Here is a 12,086-nt window from a genome sequence, read left to right on the forward strand (position 1 = left end):
TGTGACAGGAAGAACATATATGACCATCTGTATATAAGTGCACACAGACCAAATAAAAGAGAAATACAACCAGCAGTCACGTAACTGCTTTGTAAAACTAAATATAATGTCATTGTCAGTGCAGTATCCCTAACATTTCCTACACTAAGCCAAGGCTTTGTGATTGATGTAAAGGAGACATCCCACCTACCAATGCTCTCACTGCCTTGACTGAAGCCCACTGCACTTCTGCTGGAAGTTGCTTTTTCAACCTCCCATGCATCTACTGTCTTGTACTTATAAATCTCACGTATCCCATGCAGCCAGCTCTCTGAGCAGCAAGCTCTGATATACTTGTCCACAGTTCAGACAAATTCCTTTCTTCTCCTCCCTCCCCACCATGCGATATCCTGCTTGAAGACATGATGGGGAAGTCCCGCTAATTCCACAGTATAAGCAACAAAACAATAATAGGTTCTTCAAATCAGTACCTTTGCATCTGGGAAGGAGGTGCAAATCTCCATTTGAAGGGAAGCTATTGGCTACTGCAGCAATTAAGCAGCATGGGCATGATCTAAGAGTGAAGAAACAACTGCCTGTCCCTGAGAAACTACATCCTTTCAAAATAAATCCAGTGGAACTTGGAAAAATAATGTTACACAAAATGTCTCACCAGGTACCTGGGAAGCAGAAAACTGTTATCTCCAGCAATGTCTTATTTTCCATTAAATAAAGAAAAAAACGGGGCACAATTCCTTCTGAGTGCTACTCCTAGGATAGACATGATATCTTCTGACAATCCCATAAAAAAGTGTCATTATATAATGGCAAGGTGGAAATAGGAGGGTCTCTAAGCAGAAATTAACTTTGATTCTTAACATAGGGCAGTACAGCAATTCTCTTTAACCCCGGCCTCAATAGCATCACATCTATATATTTAGATAAATACTACAAAAGCCTTTTTCCCCCTCCTCTTTTTTTCCTTTGTAATGAGCCAATGGGGTGAAAAAAAAAATATGCTTTTTAATTCCAGAATTATTGGGTTAAATATAAAGTGAATGAAGAGTAAGATGCTACATCTTTGAAGTCAATGACTAAACTCCAATTGAATTCAGTGGGGATATGATTCCACCAAGAAAATTTTATCTGAGAATTATTTATAAGTGAGGGAAATAGAACAACACTCCTCTTCCATCACTTTTCACTGTACTGCTTCACTCTCCCTCACCCTCCCTGATTGCCATAACTTCCCCTTCTTATGATTGCTTGGGAATGGCTGAGGCACTGCATCATGTATGGACTCCATGTCTAAGCATAAATGGGCTGGATTAAGAGAGAAGTAGATAGATCTGAGACCAAGACCAGATTTCTTCATGGTTGCATGAAACTTGAAATGTACAGGAATACATGGCCGGAATGGAAACAGAAAAGATGTGAGGAAAAGAGCACTGAGATTTGTAATGACCATGAGACTCATACTTATGGAAAGCAAGAGCAGTCTGGCTATGACTCCCACCCAGCACAGGCAAAGACATGGACGCTACTGGTGTGACACTGTGGGACAATACTACCTACACACTTGAGAACAGAATCAGAGCTTAAAAAACTTCACAAACTGGTCCTAGTTGTAAAAACACATGGAAAATTTGATGCAAGATGTGTGTTTGCTTGAATCCAAAAATTATCTCAAGCAACAGCACTGCAAGGAGTGAACTGCCAGATAGGTATCATTGGCATTCAAGATCAGTGAATCCTGCTGAGTCGATAAGTCAAGAGGAGTAATCCCAGGCTACCCCTTCAAGTATATTCTTTATGAGGGAATAAACATTATAACGGGATTCCAGCTGACTGTCTTTCTAAAGGATGAGGATAAGCCTGTTTTCCCTCTCATCTAAATACTCCATTTCTCAGTTAAGCTTCAGGCACCACATCCGTCCCAATGAGAAGTTATTCTCTGCTCCTACTGCTCACAGTATGGTGGCATAATGCGAGGAGTCCCAGACTACATCCTCCGCTCTGTATGAGACTGCCTTACTGCAGTCTCGGCTGATGCTGGAAAGCTGGTAATAACTATTACTTGTATCGCCTTGCTCAGGGACTTTTCAGTGGACTTGCTGCTTGCTTTCTGTTTCTGAAAGTGAATAGCTTGTCTTGCATGCCCAGGAGGCAGAGAAAGGAAATTACTAAAGTACGCAAAAATCGACTGGAAATTATGTAGACACTGGTGGGGAAGCGCAGAAAAGGCTGGGAGTGTGGAAAGTTCAATTCCAGTCATGATCAGGAAGAAAGAGCAAAATAGACCTAGACAGAGCAGTATTAAGAAAGAGAGAATGCGAGGAAAACAAAAAGAAGGAACACAAAGAGAAGAAAGAGAAAAAAGAAGACAGGAAGGTTGACTTTAAAAAGAGACTGCGAAACTGAAATTTCTGAAAAAGTGAGAGCGCGGGAGCAGAAAACCTGGAGAAAAAGTGTCAGAGTGAAAGCTGAGAAGTAGGGAGATAAAGTCAATAAAAGGAAAATTAGAAAAAAAAAGACAAGTGATCAGTAACATATCTTAATAGCATCACAGGAGAGCATGATATAGACAGAGGGGAGAATTCAGACCTGTATGACTCCTCTGCACAGAGCCAGTCCAGCCCAACCAGAAAGGAATTAATCTCGAGAATCCCAACAAAATACAACTTTGTTCCAGGATTTCCACCCTTGGAACCTCATGTTCTCTTATAGCCCCATCTTCTGCCTACCTTTCTCTCTTAATATGTCATCTATATGTGGATATACCCCTGCATACACACACATTACCTGCTCAGCCTGAGTTGCCTAATGAAGGCACCAACGTAGCTACAAAACCACTCTGCTGTGGTAATTTCAGCCATTATATCCTAGTAATGCATTCATTCTGTTGATTAGTTTTCTGTGAAAGCTTATGCTAAAGTACAAACTTTCCTTATTTAAGACAGTAGAAGGTGGAAAATTACTGAGAGAGAAAGAAATGTGTCATTTTTAAGTGCTTTGTTTTTCTTTAAAGTGTTCTTTTATTTAAATATGAGATCATTCAGAGCAAGTAAAATACATTTCCCTGAGCCTTAATCACAGGCAGTGCTGCAATTTCAGAATCTTGTGTATTACTTTAAATATCATCTTGGGAAGAAAAAAAACAGTAAAGATTATGAACATGTTTTATGTAACTCGGAAAGTAATAGGAGAAATAGTTCTGTGTTTTAAAAGAAAGGTAACAAAAGAACAAACTGCCAAATTTAAGGTTGACATTTCGTGCAGAGAAAAATCTTTCACTCATATTTTCTTAAAGTTAATTCTTTAGAGTCAGACTGGATCCAAATTATGCTGCCCAATATGGTATCAGAATTAAATGAAATAATAATGATTTTGTCTCACCTCGACGTGAAGAAAATACCAAGTGAAGCCTGAGGAAAGGATTAGGAGTGCATCATATAGCTGAAGTGGTTAAAGGGCAAGAGTGATTCAGACCTACACAGAGCAAGTGCTGATTTAGTTCAAGCATTGGTCTCTGTTACACAAGAACTAAGTTGGTGGTGCAATGGTCTGCTTTATATGAGATTGGTTAGGTAATTACACTGGCTTCTGCTCCTTTATCGTGTACTGGTTTTATTACTCATGTTGGTCTTCCTGACTATTTTTACAAACTGATGTTAAAGCTTCAGATATTACCATTTTGTGTGGGTTCAATATTTCTGGATGACTGCTCCAATGCGTCTCAAGAGGTCATATTTACAGAGGCAGCTGCAAGGCTGACCTAGCTGTGACCGGGGCACGGTGGTGGCGAACTTCTCTGATGGCACGTGTAAGAGTTTTTAGAACCTTTGCTCCAGGAGAAGATTTTTAGATAGAGATAGTGCTTTTAGTTAGATTGACTGGAAAAAGCTGTTACTAGAAGATATAAGTAGACAAAGTTCTTGAGAGATCTGTATGTCTGAAAGGTTCTTTGCTTTTCCCACTAATCCAATTGAGTTAATTGAAGGTACAACTTCCATTTACAAACTATGTCCTTCTGATGTGTAGGCCACCAAAGTCTGTTAATGACTACATTGAAAAATAGCTTAGTTTCATTAGGTCACTCCTACACACTATTATAAAAATTTAGTGCATACATTTTGTTCTGAGTGTCATCTCCTTTACACTCTGCTTTCAAAGGATGAGAAACTAAATCAGTCTTAATTTCCTGGCCATTGAAAGGAAGAAATCACTTTATTGAGAAAGCTATTTTTTTTCTTAGAAATAACTTACAGAAGAAAAATTACTGAGCAAGTGATTAAGAGAGAACTACAGTAAAAAGCATGATATTTAAGAATTTGGGACTGTATGAGTAGGTTAAATATATATAACCTGGATTCTAAGAAGTCATATTCTGTATGCGTTCATGATTTCCCACAATTTTTAACACATTGGTCAATTGTAGTCAACCTTGGCAGAAAGGAGGCATCTCACTCATATTAAGTTCTCAGAGGTTTTATGACAGTGGGCAATCAGGAGGACTAGGATTAGCACCCCACTGAGGGAATGACTACATCATTAGCTCACAACTTGCTTAATGCCAAAAAGCCTACATGTGGCAACGGGATGCAATATTCTTCATTTCTGGTGCACATGAAATTGTTGAAATTGCTTTGACACGTTCTGTTTAATCATCTATACAGAATGTATGACTTAAAAATAAATTTTGCACAGAGGTGTTCATATAAGTAATAACAACTATGTACATTTTTCTCTTTGGGATTTCCACAATATTCCATTTTTCATTTACATTGATTAATTTTAACACATAGATTCTGCTTAAATTTTACTTACAGATAGGGCAACTCTTGGATACCATCATTTATGTCTGCGTCGAGAAACACAATTCTTTTTTCTTCAGGACTTTGATATTTTGCCATTCTGTTAACATAGCTGGATATTGCGTGTGTATGTGTTTTAGAAAACCTCACTGTCTAGCCCTTTGGCTATATATTTTAAAGCTCAAGAATGTTCTGATCTGAGGTACCCTACCTGTTTGACCTACAACAAAGTACAAAACCTGAAAAAACTCTGATGTCTAAGGCAAAGACAGTCCATGTGACTTCAGTTGCATTGAAAACCGGTGGCCAGCCTGTGTATTTACATTTTCAAAGCCCTCGGGTCCCCAAGACCTCCAGCATACCTGCAAAAATGTTTCCCAGATGCAGAAAATTTTCAAGCCAGCTGTGAGATAAGCTTAGGCAGGCAAAAGCAAGGAGGAATAAATAGGCTTTCCAGCCAAACAATGAATGAAATAGCCTGCCTGGGTTCTATCAGGACCAAGTTGAAGCAGGTGTTTTTTTTCTGTCTAGCTCTGCTTAACTTAGTTTAAGACAAGTCAGCCTTAAAGAGAGCATACGGTAGTTAGTATCACTGTCTTCTAAGAGAAAGCAATCTTTTTTATGCATCTGCAAATAGAAGGGATAGACATTTGACCAATTATATTTTCTTGGCTTCGTTGATTAAATGTTGGCCTTCTGCACACTGTTCTGTCATTCCCTACTTGATTAGGATTTTCTATTCAATTCCTTATATGCATTTTTTATGCTTCGGAATTATTATTGCATTAAATTCAAATGCAGACAGGATAATCCTTTTGAGGATATATGGTTCAACCAAACCTCCAATAAAGTCAGTGTGATGAAGGATATCCATCTTTTTCCCAGCTTGTTAATTGATTTAATGGAGCTTAAGGGAGAGCAGTTCTGTGCATCTCATGCTTCTCTTCTCTGGATCCTACATTATATTTAGAAGATTAAAAAAGAACAAAAGTAACAAGGAAAAAAAGAAAAAAGACACTATCTATCCATCTTTTCATTCACCCAACTGTCCATCCATTCCTTAACCCGGATATTTTTAAAGAGAATTTAGCTTTCAATGTTCTGAAATGTTCTATGCTTCTTAAGTTTGGTTTCCAGCTGGGGAAAGGATGAGAAGCATCAAAATGAGAACAGCGATACAGGCAATGTTTTGAGGCAGCCTGTAATTATGATAGCCACTCTAATTTCAAAAGCCTGAGAAGTCCTGATAATCCAGATAAGTATTTAAAGTTTGGGCCAATTGACCAATCTCTACTTCTTTCAGGTTTTCCCTTCTGAATTGTACTGCTGAACAAATTTCCTGAATGCTCTTAGCAAAAAACCACCCATAATTCATTACAGAAGGTAATATGGAATTAGTGCTGCACAATAGAGCAATTGCTGTAGACACTGCTCCCTTTTATTAACTGAATAAATAATCTGCGTTTTGCAAGTGTATTTAACAATCACTGTTTCATTTTTTTGCCCCTGAGTAACCAAATAACTTCATTGCCATTTGTGTGTAATACTCACTAATCCTATAGTATTTACCAAATAATATCTTGGGATGGGGGCACTTAAGACTGAAATTTTTGTTTACTAAAGGCATTTTAAATATTGAAGTTGTCCTATTATGCCAATGAGACTACAGATTTAAACACATTTAATGTCAAATTGTAGTAGAAAGGTGAATCCTAAGAGATGTGAAGTTTATGAAATCCTACTGGTATCCATATCAGAAGCTTACGTTAGTATATGGAAGACTGGTATAAATTAGTCATCATGTTTGCTGCAAAAATGAATGAAGCACACCTCATGTTTTTCTAAAACAGTGATTAAGAAACATGAGAAAGTTGTTTTTGCTAATGATTTCAAAACTTTGTCTAGTCTACTTGCTCATAGGTTAACATCTTTTCAATGGTACCCAGTAACAGGACGAGGGGTAATGGGCACAAGTTAGAACACAGGAAGTTCCGTTCAAATACACGGAAAAACTTCTCTGCGGTTCAGGTGACAGAGCACTGGCACAGGCTGCCCAGGGAGGCTGTGGAGTCCCCTTCTCTGGAGATTTTCAAGACCCGCCTGGATGCAGTCCTGAGTAATGTGCTCTGGGCAATCCTGCTTTAGCAGGGGAGTTGGACTAGATGATCTCTAGAGGTCCCTTCCAACTCTGAAACTCCGTGATTCCGTGATCTACTGTAGCATTGCTTTTCCCCTGTCTTTGGAGCTTCCAGTCACCTCCTTCATCTGGAAATCTGAAGATTCTGGAAACCACATTAATTCTTATGCATTTGTACTGAAACGCCAGTGATACCACTTGCTAACACCAATCAATCTGTGGTTGACCTTGTATGTGACCTGTGTGGCAGCTACTATTTTTTCTACTAAATCCTTCCAAACAAAACAGCTCAAATGCTAGTTATATCTTTTCTGAATGAAGAGTACTTCTTACATTCACCAAAGGCAGTGAGATATCACCTGATTTCTGGGGGGGGAGGGGGAAGCTCTGTCTTAGAATAGTGCTGGAAAGAGTGTTGCTGTTCTCAGGACAGTGCTTGACTCACCTGATTACAAGGAAGAGCAGTTGTGCACAAGAGAAAGTAAAATAGGAAGAAGACAGTTGAGTTTCACAAAGGCAGTCTGAGTTACACTTCCATTTGTGTGATTTATTAGCTAAAATTTATTGATTTGGGTGCTTTGTTGTGTAAAATATGCCAGTCAGAACAGCATGTGACACCTGAAAAATATAGTTTGTCTCACTGAAGAAAGGGAAGGCCATGAAGAGACTAACTTGTGGATGAAAGCAGAGAGGAAAAAATCTGTGTTTGAAGCTAGCAGGGGGCTGACAGGGGACTAAAAAAAAGTACTGCAGCAAAGAACTAGGTGGCAGGAAAAATCAACATGCCTTAGGAGAAACAGAAAGCTATGGATTGGATATAACTTTTTGTGTTAACTTATTTCTGATTTGCAGTTGTTTGACCAAGACCAGAAATTGAAGCTAGGAATGCTTCCAGAGAGAGTTTATTGTGAGTGCTGCAACTAGCAAGAAATTCCTTCTACCATCTCACCCCTCCCTTTTTGTCCCTTCCTCTCTTCTCCAGTCCCCTGTGTACTGCAGCCCAAATGGCCACAACAACTGAGTCAGCAAGGAGGTGGTTCTCAAGATAATGTGCTTTATCTACACCCTATGTGTATGGTTTAGCTGACACAGTAACAACAACAACCAGGAAAACAGTTATTTAAAAATCAGTGGTTATTTGTTCACTGAATTATTTTAAAGCTCTCCAAGAGCTCTGAATCAGAAATACTGTTATCTTGTTAATTGCTAGGTTAACACTCACTTCTTATTAAGAATTAAAAGCCCATTGGTTCAAAGCATCTCTCTATAAAATTATTAAGTGGCTTAAATTAAATCTTACTGATTATACTGGATAAATCCCAGTTAGCCGAGCTTGAAATATCCACACTGAAATTATGTTTAGAGTTTTTAAGTACATTGCTGTTTGCATCCGCTTTGATTTGTAACTATTCAATGAAGGCCTACTCTATCACGATATGGGAGAAACAGCAAACTCCTAACTTTATCTAACACACAAAATCTACACATTGCTACATTATGTATAATTCACATCTTAAAGTGGCAAAAAAAAGAGTATTTGTAAGCAATGAGAAGATATATTTAGATTTCTTAGTGAAACGTGTGACAGAAGGCTGCATTCCTGCGCTTTGTATGTGCTAGAATATTTACAATGTCAGCTATAGATGAACGCATCTATATATAACAGAAGGATATAAAAAGAAAGATAAGGAGGATGCACAATCCCTTTCTAATTTTGAATCAGCTTTCGTCACTGCTTTGCTATGTGAACTGGGACAAGCTAATTATGAGACCATTTTAATTTGCCTTCTAAAGGAAACTACTGAAAAGGGTGCTGGAGTGGGATCAGGCACAAGGGCTCGGTGATGTTATGTTGTGAGCAGCAACTTGCAACACGGGTGTAAGGAGCTCGTGACTCACATTCAGGCCACTGCACCACAGCGCAAGCATGCAGAAGGAGAAAAATACCAAAAGCATTGATTCTAGAGCCCAGCTTTACAGTGAAACATGACGATGGTTCTCAGTTGTAAGGGTGAGACATGGAGAGCTGGCTCCAGAAGAGATATCATCAGATGGCAAAAATGCAGATGAAGAGTCTGGGAATAACTTAGTAGAGTGACAGCCAGACAGCCCTGAAGATAGAATTTGCTTGAGAGTGCCACTTTGGCTAATATTGGTAGCCGCAGGGGAAAGAGACGCATAAATGACAAGGGAGGTGTAAAGAGTGGAAGAAATTCTGAGGAGCGCACGTAGGCATGGTGACAGCAAGAACAGCCTTGGTAGCAGATCATGTGGAGGAAAGTGAAGGCAAACTGGCAGGAGCAGACTAGTCAGTGTGGATTAGTAATAACAGCTAGAGTAAAAGTAATGCATCACACTCTTTAAACACCCAGTAGGCAGACACATTTAATAATGTATCGGAGTAACAAAGAAAGAGTCTCATTACAACTAGGAGTCAAATCATGGTCAAGACTTGACAGATCAGGGATGCATAAGACATCCTCAGCACTTGTAAATCCTGAAAATTTTTGTTCTAGAGATCATGCAGAGGAAGCAGCTATGTAAGTAATAAACAAGAAAACAGGGGAGACACCCGTGGCCTTAAGTCAACTTCATTAAGTAATTATGCCGTGCTTGCTCTCTGCATACAATCACCAAGGCCTTAAATATTTGTGTTTGTGCTTTCTCTCCTGGACTAGACATGCAGTAAAAGCAAGGGGCCCTGATGACGGCAGAGCACTTGGGAACTGCCATTAGCATCTGCGCGTGAGACCTAGAAGCCACAGGATGCAGGTGCTTAGGCAATGCCACGTTCTTTACATCAGTTAAATATTCTTTTTCAAAATAATTTCAGTTCATCTGCTTGCCAAAGGTTTTAAATTTATTTAACCATTGATAGAATTTAAGTATAATTACATTACTCGCTTCATGAATTAAATATAGGCTGAGGATTATTTCCATAAGAAATATGTTCCTATAATTTATTCAGAAAGATTTTCAAATTATCTTAAGACTATATATTAATCTCTACTTTTATGAATAAATGTATCTATATTGATTTTATATCATAGGAGATCCCTTAAAACCGTTGTCATTACAGTTCATTTTAAGGTAATATATTACAAACATAGACTGATTGCATAGGAAAAATGTGTTGAGATATACTGTAACATTGAGAACTGTAAAGACCATATTGGAGTACATAATGCAATGTATGTACTTAGTACTATGCAAATATATCAACAGAGTAATACATAGTATTCTTCTCACACGTACATCTTGGATACATGCGTTTGCATGTATGTGCCTGAAAGTCTGTTCATGTGTGTATATATGTGCATATATATGCTCTCCCACACATATATGTGTAAATGGACACATCTATATGTGTACAAATTATATATTTGTACATTTAACGTAAAAAAATCAAAGTTTAACTAATTAATGTGTCCCATTAGAAATGTATTTCAAATTAGTTTTGGTTAAATATGACTCATGTGAGTGGGTGCTTGTATAACAGAAGTTATAATCTACAAGCAAAAAGGTGAGAGGAAAGAAGATTCTGCTCCCAGTCCCAATTATGTTCTTTGGAAATGAAATGTCCTGATGTTCTATATTCTGCAAGGACACATGATCTGTATCTATTTTCAGCAAATATCTTCTCACACGGTGACCTAAAAATAGGCCAGCCGTGAACTTTAAATAATGGCTCAGGAAGGGTATTAACCTCTTTCTCAGATTCTAAGTTTGTCCCATTGCTGTAAGTATCAATATTATGAAGACCGTATCTGGTGTTAGAGAATGACAAAGCAAGCCACGTACACCTCCATTTCTGCATCTCTACAGATGTCATTGCTTCTTCTTCCTTTCAAGGTCTGTTATATATTAAGCCATCCACACATAATATCGACTGCATTTCTCTTCCTCTCAGTAGTGAATCTATTTTGTGCTAGATGCTAAAAAGCATGAACTATTTCATTTCCAACCCACAGTGACGGGAGACTTTCTACTCTTGGTGAAATGGGGATGATTATGAAAACTCATATTTTCATAAATACTGAAGTGTTTATACAATGTGTGGCAATGAGTGGTACAATGAATAGCTAGATTTTTGTTTTGGGGACTGTGGATGTCTGTACTAGCCACTGTACTTCCCAAACAATCTGTTACAACTCCTATAGCATAATGCTCTCATCAGGTATGTTTTTCAAACAGTTCTCAGTAGTTCTACACTTTCCTTACTTTTTTAATAGACATAGACCCACCTTTGCTTCCTGATTTTCAATTCAATATCAGAAAAAACTCCTCACTATGAAATAAACATTTTAATACATGCAAGTGACATTCTTGAGATCACAGAAATAAAGAATAGTTTTCAGTTGCAGAGTTAACTATCAACTGCAATCCAGGCTAAAATGAAAACTGTTACTTACAAAGAATGTGGCTTTCCTTCAAAATATATATAAGCACACAGGAATTTATTTTATCCACAAAATAGTTTAGCCTTCTAGCAAGGCACCATCCATGGCTACAAATGTACTATATTGATCAGAGAGCACAAACACGCAATGATTAGCTCGTAAAACTTGCAACTGTATGAGATTTAGGGCACATTATCAGCATCCTCTCAAGCAACCACAGAGTTTTTGCTTCTCACAAATGAGGAAAAAGAAAAATGGACTTATTCAGAAGAAAATTAACAAACACAGACTCCACAGGACAAGCCGGAAGATTAAAATCCTCTTAGGGGAACTCCTTGCCAGTCAGCGCTCGACTTCTGCTGAGGTTGGCTGAGGATCCAGTGCTACCGCTGAGCAGGACTGTGTGAAAGTACCATAAAAGAGATGGAGACAACAGACAAAAACCATTGCCTTGAACTCAGCCCAGGAGGTACGGGGAAGTCTGTACCTGTACTCACAGTGTCAGACTCCACCTTTTACACCAGCTTTTAACTCCACTTATCTCTAACAATCTTCTATCACTGTAGTTTAGTCTCAAGGGGAGGAAGACCCTTGATAATCACTGAAAATATCAGACAGCAAGTTCTTTCAGTGTTAGACACTTATCTTTAAATTAAACAAGTGTAATTTAACACCTTGTGCATCCATATCTATGCTAAATTTAATTATCTGTCCATTTATAAGTCATTTCAAAACTTTTTTGCAATTCCCATTTCC

The 12,086-nt window shown here is 38.2% G+C and overlaps 1 protein-coding gene across 1 annotated transcript in view; it reads right to left on the reverse strand.

Annotated features, from left to right (window-relative positions):
- The window catches only part of HCN1 (hyperpolarization activated cyclic nucleotide gated potassium channel 1), a gene marked incomplete at both ends in the record, with an annotated part of 202,572 nt that overhangs the window by 22,204 nt on the left and 168,282 nt on the right, over positions 1-12,086 (reverse strand). The window lies entirely within an intron of this gene.

Source organism: Vanellus vanellus, assembly GCF_965231255.1.
Source record: "Vanellus vanellus genome assembly, chromosome: Z".
NCBI lineage: Eukaryota > Metazoa > Chordata > Aves > Charadriiformes > Charadriidae > Vanellus > Vanellus vanellus.